The sequence below is a fragment of the Vipera berus genome (assembly GCF_964194415.1).
Source record: "Vipera berus genome assembly, chromosome: 6".
NCBI classification, from domain to species: domain Eukaryota; kingdom Metazoa; phylum Chordata; class Lepidosauria; order Squamata; family Viperidae; genus Vipera; species Vipera berus.
The window spans coordinates 65,240,602-65,246,601 of record NC_138208.1 but is presented as its reverse complement, the minus strand read 5'-3'; the positions used below and the strand labels follow the sequence as shown (position 1 = coordinate 65,246,601).

At 36.9% G+C, this 6,000-nt stretch overlaps 1 protein-coding gene across 1 annotated transcript in view; it reads right to left on the bottom strand.

Moving 5' to 3' along the window:
* Positions 1–3,937: 3,937 nt before the first annotated feature.
* The window catches only part of SSTR3 (somatostatin receptor 3), a 368,714-nt gene continuing 366,651 nt past the window's right edge, over positions 3,938–6,000 (bottom strand). Inside the window, exon 3 of the transcript XR_014026876.1 lies at positions 3,938–3,987. The gene's annotated coding sequence lies outside the window, so the exon portion shown is untranslated. The remainder of the gene's footprint in view (positions 3,988–6,000) is intronic.

Below are 6,000 nucleotides of genomic sequence, written 5' to 3'. Positions count from 1 at the left end.
CTGATCAATATCTCAGTCTATTTTTCTAAGTGTATGTCTCCACAGGAACCACTCCAAAGCTGTTCATTTGGAAGGAAGTATTACAGGTAGTCCTCAATTTACACATATTCATTTAGCAACTGTTTAAAGTTATGACGGTGCTGAAAAGAGTGACTTTTGATGTATCCTTGCACTTAGCATTATTGCAACGTTCCCATGGTCATATGATCATGATCTGAGTGCTGTGCAACCAACATATGTTTATGATATTTAGAGCATCTCAATGTCACGTAGTCACCATTTGTGACCCTCCCAACTGGCTTCTAACAAGCAAAATCGATGGGAGAAGCTGGATTCACTTAATGGTCACATGATTCGCTTAATGGCCACAGCAAAAAAGGTCATAAAATCAGGTGTGGCCTTGTAATGACTCACCAAATGACCACATTGCAGTCCAACTGTGGTCATAGGTTGAGGACTACCTTTAGTGAAACTGGCATTATGTTTGTATATGAGACTTACGCCAACTTCAGGTTTGGAGTGCCTCCATTTTGCCATCTCACATTGCTTTGCACAAACTTCAACTGCAAGAAGACATGCCAGTCAGGGCCTGGCTCAGCAGAGGGTTCCTTCTGACCTTAGCGAATGCCAAAACAAGAAGAGGAACACAGAAAGCGAATAAGAAAATAGGAGATCCATAGCTTCTAATGTTCTTGCTCTGCTTTTCTTATATTCTGTCAGTGTTTGCTTTCATCTTTCCCTAGATTGTTTTCCTTTGCTTCACTTCGTTGAACAAACTTATAATGAAATAATTGTTTCATTCATTTCCCCCCCTTTAATAGTGACATCATGTACCTGACATTACCTGATATCAGAACCTAACCAGGATAGGTCCTGGTTAGTATCTGAGTGGGGAATGAAAACTGAAAGAAGACCACGGCAAATCACTTCCTTAATGCTGCTTGGAAAACTGCATGGATGCAGTTCTCAGGAGTTGGGCTTCACCTGAGAGCATTGTTATATAGTATGCCTATTTTAAATTAGCACGCTCTGATTTTCTTTATTTGACTATCTTTGCAATGTATGGCTGTGAAAGGTGGACCATAAGAAAGGCTGAGCGCCAAAGAATTGAGGCCCTTGAACTATGGTGCTGGAGAAGACTCCTGCGAGTCCCTTGGACTGCAAGGCGATCAAACCGGTCAGTCCTAGAGGAGATCAACCCTGACTGCTCTTTAGAAGGCCAGATCCTGAAGCTAAAACTCAAATACTTTGGCCACCTAATGAGAAGGAAGGACTCACTGGAGAAGAGCCTAATGCTGGGAAAGATTGAGGGCAACAGAAGAAGGGGACGACAGAGAATGAGGTGGCTGGATGGAGTCACTGAAGCAGTAGGCGTGAGCTTAAATGGACTCCAGAAGATGGTGGAGGACAGGAAGTCCTGGAGGAACATTGTCCATAGAGTCGCGATGGGTCGGACACGACTTCGCAGCTAACAACAACAACATATAGGACTGCTAAAATTCCCAGCCAGTTTGGCCCTTAGTATCATGTGGACGTGGAGCTCCCTGAGCAGCAACGTACTTCTGGGTACATTGAAGCTAAATAGAGGATTCTGATCCTTTCAGATATTCCTGGATCTGACATTCTCTGGATGTGTCAACCCTTCAAGGTAGATCAGATGAGCATTTGATATCATGTAGGTCAGTACTATTTTTATTGTAAGGCTACCGTAACAGAAATTTGCAAGTCTGAGTACATTTCCCCCTCTCTTTATCCTTGTCAGAACTAGGGAGGCTCTTGTCCAAGACATTTGCTCAGGTTACATTCCTGCCCCAGACTCAGGTCACTTTTAACTAATCATGGCCTTGGTAGCAGCTCTTCCTTCTGCCCCTCAAGGCCATTCCTTCCTCCCTCCGTTTGAGATGTTTGAGAAGTGTCTCTCTGATTCTGAGGGGAAAAACCTTGAACTTCTGCCTATTTGGATGGAGTTCTTCTTTTAGAAATGCAGGCTCAGTTAGCCACTATTTATAGAAGGAGTAGAATTGATACAAACCAAAGTTTATTCATAAGTATTGCAAAAGCCTTTCATGGCAATCTGCAGTTGAGACCTCAATAGGATCCGAGACTCAGGCCTGAAAGATTTCCTTAAAATCTTTGGTCTACTTAAAATAGTGACTTGTTATATTCGCCGAAACCCTGATTCTGATATACGGATACTGGCCTAGCTTATTGTTGTAGTTCAAAAATACAGTTATACTCTAGGGAGGTCGGATGATCATTCTTGCTAGGAATTCTGGAAATTAAAACCTGAATACTGTACATCTGCAGGTTATCAGAGTGCGGAATTACTCCAATTCTGCAACACAGAGAAGTGTTATAGTGGCATGTGTCATCCCACTTAAAAGGAGTTTGTGAGAATGTTTCTCTTTATCTCCAGGTGCAATTATTATATTATTTATCCGTTGCTGGAGGCATCCTCCTTTATCATATATAAAAGGTCAGCATGACTTATTGCATGTAAACTGTATGTTAAAAGAAGAAATGCACAATCTTTGTTCAGAATCCACCAACTTTTAATTATAGTAACAAATCCATACTTTTGTTATTATATTACTGGTGAAGTTTGATGTGCTGGTTATTGTCTACAAAGCCCTGAGTGGCCTAGGTCCAGGTGATTTGTTGGACTGTCTCTCTTTAAGGGTATCTGCATGTTCCATTAGGTCTGAAAGGATGGGCTTAGTTCTGTTCCTTCTGCTACATGTTGCTATGTGGTGGGATCCATAGTTGCTCCTCCCCTCTGGAATGCCCTTCATCCTGAGATCTGGCAGGCACTCACCTCTTAGCCTTCTCCAGAGACTTAAAGACCTGGTTTTTCACACAACTCACATTGAGGTAGTATGAGACTATTACTATTGGTATTACCTTTGCTTTCTTTTGCCACACTCATTCTGTTATTATCATTACTACTATTTTACTATTGTTTGTGACGTGCCCATGGTTATGCTGCATAACCATAATTTCATCCTCCCCTCTCCTAAACAAACAAAAAACAAACAAAGTTAAATCCATGATTTGTCACTTCTGAATTATTCACCTACAGCATCTTAACATTATTGTTCAGTCATTGTTGAAATAATAAAGCTATCCACATTGTTGTTATTTTAGCACAGTGATGTCTGGGTGACTCTAAAAGTTGACAGAAATCATTACTATTGTGGAACTGCTGTTAGTAAAACTATTACTAATCTGAATTTAACAGAAGAAGCAGAGATAGTAGTAAAGAAGCATATGGGGTTGCATTGGAGAACAATAGTGAATATCAGAAACAATTTATAGGGTCAATAAAATTTATACAATGTACTTTTTAAAATAATTTTGTTGCATTTGGTTGCAATAATTAATTTTTTAATAAAGATAGTGAAAGATAGAGCCAAACTCTGGAAAAAGAGGAGACAGACCACTTTGGCAGTAAAATCTAGCAAGTTCAGAATCTTAGGTGAAGAATATTAGTGTTCTAAGATGCTACCACAGTTTTGGGAAATGAACAGAATATCTTCCTTCTCTCAAAAATATATGATACTCCAGAAAAGATTGGAGGATGCAAAGAGATTTCTGAGACAGAAAACAGAGACAATTACTCTGATCACACTCAGAGTAATTCTGCAGTGTAATTCTACATCAATTATTGATTGATGGATCTTTCATGAGCTTTCAAAGAGAAATGGCCAGAAAACGAGATCACATAATTCCAAAATGCCAAAGACTGAAATCCATTAAATTTGTGGTCTCAAATCAATTTTAGTAAATATACAGTACTTTGGGACCTTTTCATAATATCCATACAAGTTTAATGTGCTTTTGCTTATTTTAAAAACATTCTCAGATTTGAGTGCGTATTCTGATATGGACTCAATAGTAGTTAAACCAAACCATAAACCTAGGATAGCTTTTTGTTACTGTTAGTTGCGAAGTCGTGTCTGACCCATCGCAACCCCATGGACAACATTCCTCTACCATCTTCTTGAGTCCATTTAAGGGTACATCTAAAATGCAGATCAAGGAGAGAATCAAATGATTTCTCTTTTGAAAGGGGTAATTTCAAGTTATGATAGGAAAGAATTGGATGAGACAGATGAAGGTTAAGATTAAACAATAAAAAAAATCTTCTATTTCAATTTGTCTGTTAAGTGTGCAATGTAAAATGCTCTGATTTAATTTGGATATTTTAGGGATCCCTATGACTGATTAAAAAACAGGGCAGGAAATTTGTCAAGTCTACCATATACCAGAATCAAGTCTAACAGCATCTACATTTTTACAGCACTAGCAAATATATTGAACCTATGCTTGTAACTGAATTTAACAGTAGTAACTGAATTTATGAGAAATAGTACAATTATTTTATTGGCTTTGTTGCTTTTCAGTGGCCCTTTCTATTTCTGAAATTCTGCTGAAGTGAACAGGAATACAACAATGTAAGTCAAACATTTCTTCCAACGTTTTTAATAAATTACCAAGAGACCTCAACAGTATATAAGTCTAATAATAATAATAATAATTCTTATGTAATAATACTAATGAGAAAACATTACACCTTGCCATCCTTAATTGCTTTCTTAACACCATTTGTTCATATTGCTATCTGCCAATGAATAGAACTTCTGACCTTTAAGAGTTTTCACACACCATTTCAGCTTTTCAGTCCACCAATTTAGTTTTATATCTGAAAGGTCAATTTTGGCTCTTAATTCTTATCATAATTCACTGCGGAATTTTCCTTGCCATTCATATGGCTTTCCCAAGTGCTCATGTTATCTGATGAATTCTAGCTGACTCTTACATGTCCTATTGAACGCAGTAATATTTATGGCTTACAGATGTTTTTAGTGCCATACTTTATTTCTTTGATCATTCTGCTTTCTTTTCATAATTTACCTAGAGCTTCTTCTTTTTTTGTATTACTTCCCACACAACATTTCTCTCATTCCTGAATTATTCTAATGTCACAAATAGTTTTCCAAATATCAATGTCCCCTTTTCAAATTCCATTTTTGCTGTTTTCCTTTCCCTGAATCTTGTTAGGTACAATACTTGTAAAGAACTCCCAGTAAGTGCTTTTGAATTTAAATTTGAGCTAGCAAGATTCATGTTGTCTTCTCATACGTTTAACATTACACAGGTTTTTATATTTGCTACTATATAAGAGTGCTATTTTCTACTAGTAGCAATTAAGAAGTTTAATTATTAGCCATACTAAATAAACAGCATAGGTAAGGGAAAGGATTAACTCTATTTTTCTCCAAATTTGGACAATTATACACACACACACACACACACACACACACACACACACACACACACACACATATATATATATATATATATATATATATATATATATATATATATATATATATATATATATAATTTATTAGAAATAGACCACCATAAAAGTGAAATGACTATTCTTTTTTTATACCCCCTTTCTACATAAGTTCAAACAATGTAAGTAAACATTTTGTAACTTGACTAGAAAACGTTGAAATTCTTTCAGCGTTTTCCCAATGCCAACTGGTGCAATACTATTTTATTGTGGAGACAATTACTGAGAGATTGTTACATGGAATAGGCTCTTCATTATTATGAACTGAGACTGGGCAATGGGATACATGTAATTTTATGAACATTCTGGACCCTATCAAATATTTTGAAGTAGCAGAAGTAAAATTTTTCTATCCCATGAAATATCTATCCCAAATAAGATTTCTACAACTATTGGCATGCATATTTGTTGTATGATAAGAAGGTAGATAATGTGTTTAAAGTGCATATTTTAAGACAGGCATTGTTGAGAGTTTGGAAGAAGTATAGACATAAGTTAGACTACAAGATGCCGTTGTGGGCAATCCTGAAACATGCAATAGAAAACATAAATGTTGGCTTCAAACATGATGTGACTACGTATAAGGAGATCTTAAGCTTGGAAAGGAACATCTAGTGTTTGAAGCCGTACAATCTCTT